This window comes from Cyprinus carpio, chromosome A9 (genome assembly GCF_018340385.1).
Source record: "Cyprinus carpio isolate SPL01 chromosome A9, ASM1834038v1, whole genome shotgun sequence".
NCBI lineage: Eukaryota > Metazoa > Chordata > Actinopteri > Cypriniformes > Cyprinidae > Cyprinus > Cyprinus carpio.
The window spans coordinates 32,436,328-32,452,001 of record NC_056580.1 but is presented as its reverse complement, the minus strand read 5'-3'; the positions used below and the strand labels follow the sequence as shown (position 1 = coordinate 32,452,001).

The 15,674-nt window shown below is 34.4% G+C and overlaps 1 long non-coding RNA gene across 1 annotated transcript in view; it reads right to left on the bottom strand.

The window, feature by feature from the left end:
• Nucleotides 1-15,674, bottom strand: part of LOC122146191 — an 84,649-nt gene that overhangs the window by 68,202 nt on the left and 773 nt on the right. The window lies entirely within an intron of this gene.

The window sequence follows — 15,674 nt, the reverse complement described above, 5'->3', positions numbered from 1 at the left end:
TGCACTCATTGAAATGTGACCCTGATGACAAACAGGACAGTCAAAACACAAGAGCTTTACTGTGTACAAAAGAGTGACTTTTCAAGCTAAGCAAAAAAGGAATTTGTTTCCTTTCCCCAAAACACGATGCAACCTGTAATCGTAGATATTCTGCACCTCAGGTCACTCTGGAATTACAGCAAGAGGAAAGAGACTTCCTTTAAAGGAATAGATTTCCCGGGATGTTATAGTTCATACTGAAACCCTGAACACAAAATGTTATAATAACAATTAATTATGCATAAGTACATGAAAGTAACCCTAAGCCAAAAACTAATCCTAAATGTATAATTACACTGTAACAAGGACACCTTAAAATAAAGTGTAAGCGTAACTTTTTATGGAATATTAGAAAAGATATGTTGAAAAATGTCTGTGTATTATTTGTACATACTATTGAAGTCAATGGGGTCCCAAGTTGTTTGGTTAAAAAAAAAAAGGTAGCATTTGTGTCTTGTAGCAATAAGTCACTCATGGCTGTGCCTTACTGATTTTTATCAGGGTTAAGGAGTATTTTTTTTTTTTGACACAAAGTGGAGTTGATAGTGTTTTTATTTTAACAATATAAGGCTCGGGTGTGGGGTGTGAGAGAAATAATAAATAAAACTGCCCATGGAAAGGAATTTGCCAAACTACTTCTTGTTAGTGAGAATTCAGCCCTACTACAGCATTATTTTTAGGTGCTATATTTGCATGCTGACACAGTAATTGTTTTAAGAGCTGACAGGTGAGCCATGGCTGTTATCCGAAGAAATAATTAACTATAACTAGCTTCTTTATTTAAAAAAGAAAGTCAAATTATTATCATTTTAATATGCATTGTTTTATAAAGCAAGTACACCTACTTAAATGGGTAAATAAATCTTCAAAACCATCTAAATCTATTATAGTTAACTAAACTGAAAACCATAAAAACATTTGCTTTAATTAAAATAAACTTCAACTGAAAGAATAAAATACTAAACTTAAAACCCACTTTGTTTTAGCTAGTGGCCAATGCAACATTTCTAAATGTCTTAGTTTAATTTAATGTATTAGAAATAGAATAACTTAAACCGAAATAAAGATGAATAAGAACTAGGCCTACATAGACATTAAAAACAATTAAACAATTAAAATTAATTACAAATTAAAATCTAAACTAAATAAATATTAATTAAAAATATTTATTAATATTATTTTAGATTATGATTGATTTTAAATTATATTGATGTATAGTTGTGTATTTATGTTCGTTTTTAATAGTTATTTTTATTTAGTAAATATAAAAATCCTTTTATTAACAATGTTTTTTTTTTATTTTTTTTAGCTCAAATCACTACTAAAGCCACTCAAATTACAAATGTCAGGGTCAATCCAGCTATTGCACACATTAGTGTAAAAAAATAATAATTACGCCTCCATTAAAAACATCTTTGTCTCTTTAATTAAAAGGTGGGGCTTTAATTCCTACAGACACCACATACTGATTACTGTGATTTTCCTATTCATTTATCTACAAGTGGTCCATCTCCTGCCTCACATGCACCAACCGCTGCATCACACAGACAAAAACTGGGTCACATTAAAATGTTCCCACTAAGAGAACGATGTGTTAAACACCCAACCGAAAATCAAAACCTATCAGGAGTGCAGTTAACAACCTCTATTTTCCAGCCATTTCATTATTTTTTCATCAGCCGATTCCAGGTCCACCGGTCTTACGCACTTTTCTCTCCAGCATTAAGTTGTGAGGTTGGGTGGCATACAGGTATGTTACTCCATACATCATCACAAATGAGAGACGAGGGAATCATAACTGTAATTTACAGCAACTCTAGTAGTTTTGTAATGGAGACGATCACTGCAAAAAATAAACTGAATTTCAAATGATTTCAGGTCGTCATCAACCTCTGCCCTTAAGTACAGATCATGCAGAGGAAGGGGACGGAGGGAGAAACGGTGGGGGTACTGACTCATCCATCAAACACACACACACAAAAAAAAGAGCTGTGAGCAGTCATGACAGAAATGAAGAGTAAGAAGATGACAGTTTGTTTGAGGACTCTGCTAACTAGGGCTGGGAAATCAAGAGCTTAGTGAGCTCACTATCTGAACTGAACGTGATGAGAAACTTATTGCTGCATAAGAGACAATACACTACCATTCAAACGTTTGGGGTCAATAAGAGAGTCTTTAAGGAATTTAATACTTTTATTCAGCAATAACACATTATTTGATCGGAAGTGACAGTAATTTCTGTTATAAAAGACTTCCATTTCAAATAAATGCTGTTCTTCTGCACTTTATTCATTTCAAAGAATCCTGAAAATAATGTAGTGCAGTTTCCTCAAATATATTAAACTGTTTTCAAAATTGATAATAATACATGTTCCTTGAGCAGCAAATTAGAATGATTTTTGAAGGATCATGTGACACTGAAATTTTCAAAATTTATTAAAGCAGAAAACGGTCATTTAAAATTGTAATAATATTTCAAAACATTACGGTTTTATTGTATTTTTAAAGTAAATGCAAAATGAAGAAACCTCTTACAGAACCCAAACTTTTGAATAAACTGGCATCCCATTATTAAATTACATAGCCAACGAGCACGGCCAGTGTAGTCTGACTCAAGCACAAATGACTCCCATAAATCAATTCTTTTCAATAAATTGGTTAAAAATATTCTAACTTGTGTGTTATCAAGTGTACTTCAGCCTTCATAACTGCTGACTGGTTGTTCATGTGTCAACTAGTGGATATTTGGCATTTTTCAAATATCGGCATCAGCCGATAAGTTTTTCTGCTTGGCCGATGTGTTTGAGGCGGGACTTTTATTTTGACGGCACTGAGAGCGGCTGCACCTGAGCGCACACACTGCTCACAATCTCCCTTTGTTGTCGTTATCAGCTCTGTATAATATGGATAGAAGTCTGTCTAATAATCAGATAGAATGGTTAAACAAAGGAATTAATGTATACAGGAAGTATTAAAATAATTGCTTTTATATTATTAGTAATAAAAAGGCAAACATTATAATACTTTCTCGTTTGCCATCAGCATTAAGCAAATACACATTTATATAATTTAAACAAATCTTTGAATGGCTAATGAACATTTAATTTCACAAACCTTGCAAACTTTGTCGAATCCAGCTGTGAGATCTTATGAAGCGTGCAGGTGACCTGCATGATCGCATGTTCTCTGTGTGACGGTCAGTCCGTGTGAATTGAATGCTTTAAACTTTAAACTCATGATTACAAATTATACTGCGCTTTATGCATTTGCCCACTGTCATATTCATGTCATTTTCACTATGTGCTGTGTGTAAAATGAGTGTTACCCTTGCTTTACCCTTTATTTGAAAAATATGATTCCCAATGCACACAAACTTCCCAGAAAACGGAGTGCCCTGTTGGTAACAGTGTTTACTTCCTTTTAAATTATATTTTATTAAAAATGTATTTATTTGTGAAAAATACTTTGTTATCTAAAGTATAAGTATGTTTATTTTACACATTTATTTTTTAATCCATTGTCAAATGATTTCAAATTTCTTAAATATTAATTATTTTTTTTTTTTTAATTATATCAGCTTTATATTGGCCCCCCTGCTTTCCAAGATATCGGCATCATCTGTCAAAAAAACAATGTCGGTCGACCACTAGTGTCAACATGTACAGGTCCTTCTCAAAAAATTAGCATATTGTGAAAAAGTTCATTATTTTCCATAATGTAATGATAAAAATTAAACTTTCATATATTTTAGATTCATTGCACACCAACTGAAATATTTCAGGTCTTTTATTGTGTTTAATACTGATGATTTTGGCATACAGCTCATGAAAACCGAAATCTCAAAAAATTAGCATATTTCATCCGACCAATAAAAGAAAAGTGTTTTTAATACAAAAAAGTAAACCTTCAAATAATTATGTTCAGTTATGCACTCAATACTTGGTCAGGAATCCTTTTGCAGAAATGACTGCTTCAATGACTGCAGCGTGGCATGGAGGCAATCAGCTTGTGGCACTCCTGAGGTGTTATGGAGGCCCAGGATGCTTCGATAGCGGCCTTAAGCTCATCCAGAGTGTTGGGTCTTGCGTCTCTCAACTTTCTCTTCACAATATCCCCCCAGATTCTCTATGGGGTTTCAGGTCAGGAGAGTTGGCAGGCCAATTGAGCACAGTAATACCATGTCAGTAAACCCATTTACCAGTGGTTTTGGCACTGTGAGCAGGTGCCAGGTCGTGCTAAAAAACGAAATCTTCATCTCCATAAAGCTTTTCAGCAGATGGAAGCATGAAGTGCTCCAAAGATCTCCTGATAGCTAGCTGCATTGACCCTGCCCTTGATAAAACACAGTGGACCAACACCAGCAGCTGAACATGGCACCCCGGACCATCACTGACTGTGGGTACTTGACACTGGACTTCAGGCATTTTGGCATTTCCTTCTCCCCAGTCTTCCTCCAGACTCTGGCACCTTGATTTCCGAATGACATGCAAAAATTGGCTTTCATCTGAAAAAAGTACTTTGGACCACTGAGCAACAGTCCAGTGCTGCTTCTCTGTAGCCCAGGTCAGGCGCTTCTGCCGCTGTTTCTGGTTCAAAAGCACACACCTGTGCACTGTGGCTCTGAATGTTTCTACTCCAGACTCAGTCCACTGCTTCCGCAGGTCCCCAAAGGTCTGGAATCGGTCCTTCTCCACAATCTTCCTCAGGGTCCGGTCACCTCTTCTCGTTGTGCAGCATTTTTTGCCACACTTTTTCCTTCCCACAGACTTCCCACTGAGGTGCCTTGATACAGCACTCTGGGAACAGCGTATTCATTCAGAAATTTCTTTGTGTCTTACCCTCTCGCTTGAGGGTGTCAATGATGGCCTTCTGGGTTAACCTCTTACCCATGATTGCGGTTTTGAGTAATGAACCAGGCTGGGAGTTTTTAAAAGCCTCAGGAATCTTTTGCAGGTGTTTAGAGTTAATTAGTTGATTCAGATGATTAGGTTAATAGCTCGTTTAGAGAACCTTTTCATGATATGCTAGGAATTTTGGGTTTTCATGAGCTGTATGCCAAAATCATCAGTATTAAAACAATAAAAGACTTGAAATATGTCAGCTGGTGTGCAATGAATCTAAAATATATGAAAGTTTAATTTTTATCATTACATTATGGAAAATAATGAACTTTTTCACAATATGCTAATTTTTTGAGAAGGACCTGTAGTTCATTAAAATGGGGGGAAAAATGCAATACGTTATCAAAAGAAATAGTTTTGGTCTACTTTACAGGTAGTACACAAACTAACATTGACATTTTTCTTAGCTCTTATTGGCATGACAGTTCTTGAAAAAAAGCTGCACTGTTTTATTTGTAAAAAAAAATACAGTATTAACAGACTCAAAAGAACTTATTCATGAATTAGATATTACTTATCTCAGGAAAATCCCAGAGAACTTGCGTTTTCATTTTGTACAGAATAATGATTTAAATTTTACTCAGTTTTCAGTGTTTGGATTCAAAAGACTCTGAATTCAGCATATGGGTCAGAGCAATGACTTTGATGGTGTTTTTGACATTTTTGAAGCTTGAAAACTCTAGTTGCCATTCATTGTAACAGTAACAGCAATCATTTGGGAACACACCCAAGTTTCATTTATGTGTGAACTATCCCTTTAATATTCCCATTCCTAACTGCTGTTTCCGTTCACATAAAAGAGTTAAGCCTATATTCATGCTTTATGTTTGTATATAATCCTCTTGTTTGAAAAGTAAAGATGTATAACAGCCTTTTCAGTTCAAACATCAAAAAAACAAAACCTTCCACAGCCTCAGGTGAGCATGATAGTCAGCATCCACATGAAGGCGACTTTGATCAATTATTCATTAAATTAATTCCTGAAAGCCAATCCACCGACCCACATAATTGGGGTGATGTCTACAGCACTCTCTCTCATAGTCACAACAGAGGCCGAAAGCAAAGAACATCCGAGCTTGTGCTGCGTTACATGGCGCTGAATTGTTTGTGAATAAAACAAACGATTTCTCCCATCATTTAGCAAAGAAACACCCCATCATGTACCTACAGGCTATAATAGCTGCATCACTACTGCAGTTACCCATATGGGTGAGAAAATACAGTGCATCTGTAATCCCGCGTTACTACGCTTCGGCAATTTCTGAGACAAATAAAAGCAGACAGCAGTCAGACACAGTGTACACGCTATGACACAATCTTCACTGCAAGCCAGAGGAGCGTGTGATGAAGTTTCCATACGCATCTGATAATGCGGTGGGAGATGGAGGATGGACAGACACAGTGAGGCAGCTTGTGCAAAGACACCGAGTAAAGAGCAGATGGTCTTGCTGCCTCCAACAGAACCAAGGCTCCCAGGGAATGCACCGTCGCCCAATCGCTGAGTGGCAAAAAAATGCTCAGATGCTCGTTTCAGCCTTGTGTGCCACCGAACACTAGCCGAAACAGCAGGACAGGCCGAGAAAGGCAGTATATCTTGGTGCGGTATGCGTTGAATGAGTGTGTCTTTGATTCTTAAATTGGTGACAACAGGGACAGCAAACAAATATTTGAAAGGCTAATCAAGATCTTAACGCTGATGCCAAAAACTGGTGGAGGCCACAAAGAATGCTGCTGCAGAAAAAAGATTAACTGAAGCATTAGAGCATTTTAAACACTTTAAAGAAGGTCATAAGCAGCATATAGTATGGTGCCAGGTTGTCATGTCAAGTGCTACAGTTAATCAACAGTTGACAACAGTTTTCTAACAGCCAACCTCATCTGCTTCACAAAGTTAAAGCTTCAAAGAATTCAAAGCGTGTACATGCATTTTAATAAAATAGTACCTCCACAGAATAGAGTAACAGTATTTGAGAAAAATATGAACAGAAAATTTGGGGAGTTGACATGGATTTGCTAAATAATCATTAGTTGCATCTCTAACAATATATATTGCAACTGCAACTAAATATTATTTTGCTCATTGATTAATCTGTCATTTGATATTGTTTGAAAATATTTAATAAAAAAGCCTTTTTTTATACCAAACATACAGCACCCATTCAACACATTTTATAAAATTAATATTTTTATTTAGCAAGGATGCATTAAATTAATCAAATATGGCAGTAAAGACAGAAAAGTCTGAAAAACAAACACAAAAATATAAGGCAGTACAACTGTTTTCAAGTTTGATAATAAGAAATGTTTTGGATCACTGTATCAACATATAAGAATAACTTCTGAAGGATCAAGTGTCACTGAAGACTGGAGTAATGATGCTGAAAATTCAGCTTTGCCAATAGATAAAATTTCACATTTATTAAAAAAGAAAACAGTTACTGTTTTTACTGTATTTCTGATCAAACAAATGCAGCCTTGGTAAGCATAAGATACTTTTTTATAACTATACGTTAGGATATGAAAATGCATCAATCTGCTACACTTTAAGAGTTCAATTAAGAGCTCCAACCCATTTTCAGTGTCCAAATTGAATACAGTTAAAAAGTCTTGTACCTGGATTTTACAGTAGACTCGAACCTCTTTATAATTATGATATAGTATCTCAGTCTACATTACATTAGTGAAATACTGTATCTGTCCACAAAAATTTTGGGGAAATTAAGCAAAGGTGAATATAATGCGTAATGGCATCTTTTGTGTTACCAGATGCATTTAAACTCAGCACAGCAAGAGATGGAATTTGCTGTGAACCGATACGCCAAAAACACTGGATCATGAACTGATCGAGTGAGCAAAGTGTTCACTTTGCTTTGAAACAAACAGTGCTTAAGACTGTATATTTATTCAATTAAATCATTTTCAATTTGATAAAGGCATTAAGCTGTACTGTGCTCTTGATTTTAGTTTGTTTTGGCAGATGCTTTGCCAAAACAAATGATGCAAAACACAACATTAGATACCTTTTATGTTGTTATGAGAAGTGTAAAAATATTTTCGGTTTATTATGAAACTGTAGCAGGACGGATTAGACTGAAAGTCTAGATTATTAATGGGAATTGGGAAAACATTGTAAATGTAATGAAAGATTTCAGTTTCTGTAATAAATCGATGTTGATGAGTAATTCAGAACGTTCATTCAGAGTAGACCCCGACCGATATATCATTTTGCCGATATTATCGGCCGATATGAGCCTGTCGCCGATATATTGGTCTCGGCGAATATGCTGCCGATATGAACATTTTTTTTTTTACAGAACATATAATGCAGATAAAATGCTTGAAATTGTGTAATTACTTAGTTTGTCCAGCAGAGCGTGCTCCATTGTTTGCTTCTGGCGACCTGGATGAAACGCTTTAAAGCAGTCTATGGAAAACCACAGAAACTTTGAATGGCAATATCTCTGTAATGCTGCAGTGAATCCACACCAAATATGGGGGATCCCTTCAGCTCGAGGAACTCTCTAAAGTTTATTGTTAAATTGTTAAATGCCCTGCCTCCATTACATATCTCTGACACATCATTATAAGTGTTTGATCACAACATTTGAGTATTCATTGCAAAAAATGTGTTTTATATATACACACACACACACACACACACACACACACTCTAGTATATTATGTATATACTGTATTCAATATATAGTACCAGATTAAATGTTTGGACACACAAATGGGAAAGTGTCCATTACACAAAGTACTATAATATACACAAAGACTATCAGTCGATATATCGATATCGGCCTTTTTTTACTCCCTAATATTGGTATCAGCCCCAAAAAACCCATATCGGTTGGGCTTTAATTCAGAGAACATTCATCTGATGCAAACCAGTAATTCATACGTTGACAAATCTTTCTGATTAATTGATGGACAAGAATCAGCTCATAGTAATTTGCTCATGAGTAGAACAACAATCAATAAATAAAATAAAAATATATAATATAAAAATAAAAAAATAAAAATAAATAAACCTTTCTACAATTTTGCTACAAACCTGGATTCAGAACTTGAGTAAAATATTGGGCATTGACCACAACAGCAAAAGAAAAGTGCATTAAGCTTATGCTTTATTTTAAGATCATTATTAATCCAAGTACCCATCCAAGTTTCCATTCAGCAGAACGAAACTGCAAAATACAATTTTTCTTCAGTAATCAGCTTGATGACACTAGTCTAAATAACATGTACAATAAAGTATAAACTGTTTTCTTTAGCAGTTAAAACAATTCCACATTAACAGGTTTTTTTTTTTTTTTTTGCCCACAGTAAACACTGTGTACCAACCAAGACACTCCATTTACACCGAAAACTAGCGCTATGCTAACGGGGGAAAAAAAACAAGGCAGTTATTGTTTTTTTTTCCCCAGAGGAACTTAAATCCATGTGTATTATTCATGGATCTTTCATTCCATCTAAGATTCAAGTCTTCTTCAATCATAACTTATTGAGAAAGCAACAGAGCACATATGACTTGCAGATATGTGCTTGTCCTCGGTTGTTATTTCACTGTATTGAAAACAAAAGGGCTGAATTATTGTGAAATGCACTGTGCTGACAGAAGCTTTCACCAGTGCTAGTACAGCCTCTCTCAAAAGCCCACCGATCACGCAACAGCCACATTTCAGAAATCCTAAAGATCAAACCTGCAGTCAAAGTGATGATAATCAAGCTGAACTGCTAAAGGCCTGGCAATTGCATCTCAGCATTAGGCTATGACTCATAGTGGCTAAGGCCCTGATCTTAAAATCTGCCTCAAAAACACACAAATCAAATAGAGAAACCATATCAAAGCTGAAACGGGTATCTTTAATCACTCTTGGTGCCTCCGTCCAAGCAGACCGTTCTCCTGGTCGCAGCATCAGATGTCCAGGTACATTCCTCACTGGTGATTACTGCTAACTTGTGTCATTTATTTGTAGGGCAAGACCTTATTTCTCTGGTTGTGTTTAACTGCATCCCTTAAAGACTCAAAAAAGAGCAGAAGTCCTAAAGACACTGTTGGGAGACATTCTACATAAATGATTCAAGTTTGCAGGAAAAGCACCATTAAATTCAAGCAAACTCTTTCACTTGTCTGACAACAAATAAAAAAACTGGGAACAATGCAAAAGCACATGAAGCAAGAAAGACCAAATTACAGTCTATAAACAAAGGTGAGAAGATGAATGAAAGAGAACTCAGAAATAATATTTTGGCTAAGTAAAGTGCAAGCCATGACACATGCCTGTACTTACGATGGCGGATGGCAAATAATGACGAATGAACTACTCAAAATATAGGAACAGTCCCAACAACATTGTTACAGTACTGCGAAAAAAAAAAAAAAAAAAAGAAAAGGTTGTAATAATATTAATTACAAAAATAATACAATATTGAGTTAGTCATAAAAGTTAGACATAATATTGATAAATAATAAATGCAAAGCTATTTTACAAAAAAAAAAAATCTGTTATCGGCCATTTAAAAATAAAAAGCTCTGTGTATATACATACATATACACACATTTAGACATTCAGTGACTGTGCACTATAAATATGAATGACTCAAAACCATGTTAAATGCTGGAAAATGCATCAGTACAGTAAGAGGGCAAACTTTGAGCACTGGTAATGTCCTTCTAGGGGGTTCTGAGATGTCACGTGACACGCTTCACAGACTCAGACGTTGTCGCATGCAGGTTGCCATTCCCCCTCTTCACTAATGGTTGATTCCTTTTGTACAAGAAGTTATGAAATGGGTTACAAAATGCATGCTGGCCGTACCCCGGCCCTTCTATGTGCGGCTGATGTGAATGGTGTACTTTCTTAAGGCCTTGTACTTGTTCTAAAATGAATTACACAACTGTGGTTTCAGCATACAAACTTATTCAGCATACCTGCAGGTTCTGCGCCGCCCAGATTTTGTGACGAGGAGATGGGGCGGCAATGATGTGCCCTCTGGGAAGCTTTCAGGATGTGCCAGCCATTTTAGCCTCGGTTTCATCACCAGGCCCATGACGAAAAATCCTGCATCCCGCTCCTCCATTTCCACTGACCATGCTGCTGCCCAATTAGTCAGCCTAAAGAAGGGCCAATACTTCCAGTCCAATAAATCTACTCTTAAAACTTTACTCACCAGCTTTAACACAACTTTGAGTCACACTTTTCCAAATATTAACACAGAACAAAGCAAAAAAGGAGAGAAAAAGCAAGAAACCTCAACAGTGAGGCTGAATTTAACAGCAAAGCCAGAGACCATCAAACAGAATAGTGTTGTCATTTAAAGGCTTTGGTGTTCAGCCCAAATCAACCCAAAGACAGAAAAAAAAGGTCTTACCATTAAAAAAAGTGAAACAGTATCAAGTAGTATTAAAAATTATTATTAGGGATGGGAATTTCGGTAATTTATTATGGATCTGAAATGTATTAATTACAAAAAAAAAATTGTGTCAATAAATGGCTTTACAAAGTCAGGTATTTAAATGTCTATAAATTTAAAAAACTTAAAAGTGTGTGTCTGTGTGTGTGTTACTGAATTTGGGTTTAAAATGTGGAATTGAGGTGGGAAAAACATGGTATTGTATTATCGTGATTAATATATATATATATATATATATATATATATATATATATATATATATATATAATACTATATATATATATATATATATATATATATATATATAAAATATATATATATATATATTTTTTTTTTTTTTTTTTTTTCAAAGTTCTAAACAAAAATATTACTGCTGTTTATTAAGAAAATTACTGTTTCAGTCTTCCTACTTCAAAATGTAATGTTTAATTCAGTTATTTGTAATAAAAGTTATTATTTCTATTATCTTAACAGCAATTTCTAAGTGGAATTTTTTTCAAATCTTACACCAGTTTTTTTTCCCCCTCTCTCTCACAGTGTGCACTTCTGCACATCCTTAGTGACTACACGTCAGCTAAACAACAACTAGTGTTGTGGAACACAGCACCACACCTCAATATGGAAATGACAACAAACAGAACCACAAAATAATATCTTTATCAGTATACTTCGAGGTACATTAAAGAATGTAAACAAGTCCAGATGCAATTTAGCAACTCTTTGGGGATATGTTATCAATATATCAGAAACATCTGTTTTCCTCCTCCATATTCACCACTTGAAATATCCTTGTATATTTGGAGCATTAATTATGCAGATATTATGAGCACATGGCTCAAGACTGGGGTAGAGTAAGGACATGAACAGAGCTGCGGCTTAAAGCTCCTTTGTGCTCTTTATTTACGTGCATTACACCATACAGTAACTTACTGTATTTACTGCTGCTGAACAAGTAGTGCTGGTAGTTTCCACCTGACTAGCTGTCCAAGATGTGCTGTACATCAAGTACTGTACAAGGAACAGTCCCGAATATAGGCTTCTTGCACATAGGGCTGGGCAACATAACAAACATGAATAATATATTTGTGATGAATAAGCAGCATCATGAATATTGCAGTGATTTAAATGAGTTTTTCAATCAATCTAGTTTCCCAAAGATTAGTTTTCACAATTCTTTGCTCCTTCCTTGTCTAGCAACTTGCAACTATGAGAATTAAGAGAACTTAAAACGTAGTAAAAGTCAATTTTCAAAATTGAAATCAAATTTAACATTGAAATGGGTAAGTCCGCTTCATTTCAATGAATCATTTGATTTGTTTCCAACGGTTATTTAAATTAGTTATACATTTATTTTTATGCAAATGAAGTGTTACCATTCAAGAATTTTCCAAATTTTGCATATATGAAAATATCAAAACATTATTAAAAATGACTAAAACATATACATATAATATATATATATATTATATATATATATATATATTATATATATATATATATATATATATATATATATACACACACACACTGGTGCTGTCAAACAATTAATCGCATCCAAAATAAAAGGTTTTTGTTCACATAGTATGAGTGTGTACTGTGTATATTTATTATGTATATATAAATACAAACATATGCATGTATATATTTAAGAAAAGTGTAATGTTTACACATTCAATATATAGTTATAAATTACTGAATATAAAAAATATTCATGTCAATACATGTAAATATTTAAAAAATATATACTGTATGTGTGGGTCTTTATATATACACACTAAATATACACAGCAGACACACATATTGAGTAAACAAAAACTTATTTTGGATGCGATTAATCGTTTAACAGCACTAAATATATATATAAGAATTTTCAAGTAATTGCATTTTGCACATAATAAAATGTTAAAATATTTATTTAGAAAAGATATTTATTTATATTTATTTACATAAACATTTTCAATTTACTTGGCCAAAAAAAAAAAAAAAAAAGATGTTTGGTTAAATAATGATTCCTTGGTTTAAAAAAAAAAAAAAAAAAAAAAAAAAAAGAGCAAAAACGTGTCAAAAAAGATCCAACATGAAACATAATTTTATAATTAAATAATATATAAAATACTTGTAAGATGTAAAATCTATTGTCCTGCCCTACTTGCACAATAAAGGTTTCACTACAGATCATTTTTATAGGTGGTTCAAATAATCAAACCACAGCACCCGTGTCACTTCCTGCATATTTATTTAGCCCAATGATCTAATTGAAGTCAATTGACTCGAGATGGAATTCAATCTGACACGTCTGCCGCAACAAAGTGCCACAGAGAAGAACAAATACACAGCTAAGCCTAACCTTCAACTCTGCATTTGACATCAAATGAGACACCCAATACTCAATGGCACTTTTTGTGTGCCCTGTGGCCAAACTCGTCTCGGTCTGACCAATACAGATTGTGGCACAGGAATCTCTCCACGTCACAGTAAATGAGCTGGTTGAAAACGAATTAACTTATGCACTGCTCATGTAGACAATGTCATGACCCTAAAACAAGCTGCTAACAAGGATGCAGTGATGCCATGTGACAGATTCACGCTTCTTAAACAACCAGGGTGGCCGACAGGCCAAACATAAGCAGCACCTCGCTGAGTAGGAGATTTTCAGAGAAGTTTATGTATAAATACTCAAACAGCATGTGCTGAATACAGTTTAACATCCAAATAGTTATCAGCTAGTCAAATACCAATGCTCTCAAACTTAATTTCCACATAATGTCTTTTCACATCTGACTAGCGCAGCTGAGTCATTATTAGGAGACAAATATGAGCTTTGAGTCTTTAGGGTATATCTGACTAAGGAGATATAAGCAGTAAGTGATTGGCTGTCTCTGAGTGAATCATGCACTATGCTCTGCAGAGGACAGCAGCCCATCATCCGGTCACCTCACAGCTACTCTGAGGTTGGATGGTTAATGGCTGCTCATTCCTCACAATATTCAAACTATTTTATGACACCACGCTGGGCTTGCATTAAAGGGATAGTTCACCCAAAAATGAAAATTCTGTCATTTACTCACATACAGTTTCTGAATATCATTTACATGTTATTCATGATTTTGTATTATTTAAATTTTTACCATTAGTTACATGAGACAAAAGTTGGAAATCAAGGATTAACTGAAATTCACTGCATTTCAGAACACAATTTCTGACAGATGAGATACGAGCATTAAAACACGACTGCTGTCTTTGGTGACTTGCTTGTTCCCCTTAGTGAAAAGACATGACCAAAATAGGAAGAATAATACAACAAACACTTAAAGATGGGGAAGTGCAAAAAACAGGCAAATACCTCAGAAGAGAAGGCAAAAGCATCCATGTGATTGGCTGATCACGCAGTAAAATAGAGCAATGCACACCTATGATAACAGGTACACTGTTAGCCTGAATGCAACAAACTGGTTAAAATGGACAGACTAATTACAAAAGTCAACAAATCACCCGCTCAGATATAATAACTTGCGGTCACATCCGAATCAAAATGAACTTGAAATGACTTAAAACGCAAAACGATCTGTGTGTGAACTGAGTTTCAGACACTAAAGCTGCACCTGCCATCACCATCAATATACACTTGTGGTGTTTACAGAGCATTTGATGACTAATTGTTTAAAAAGGTGACTATTAATAAAAACAATAAAAATAAAAATATTAATAAAACCAAACAAATTCAGTAGTATAATGTTGTTTAGGCTAAATATTATAATATTTAATATTAAAATATTCAACATTGTTTATTCTACAAAGTAATAACAGTGCTCTTCAGGGCTCTCAAAGATGGTTCGGATAAGGTAAATAAGGCTCAAGGATAGTATATACACATCGCTATATATATATATATATATATATATATATATATATATATATATATATACTATTATATATTACTCTATATCTAGTAATATATATATATATATATATATATATATATATATCTATATATATCTATATACCCACACACACACCACACTAAATCTTAAATCTTAAAAACTAAAAGAATTTAGTATGAACTTTTTTGACTTATTTTTATTTTGTATCTTTGTATGTTTGTAATAACTGCCACAGATGGACTGAAAAGACGGTGACTATTTATAATAACAGCAGAAAACATTATGTGGTAATAAGATAAACAGTATATTTGCGTTACTTTGTTACAGCAGCCTTCACGTCTCTAATGAACGGCACAGAGCAGCTTTGATGTTTCAATAACTCGAAGGGGGAAAAAAGTCCAACAATGACTGGGTAGATGATGACAGAACTATC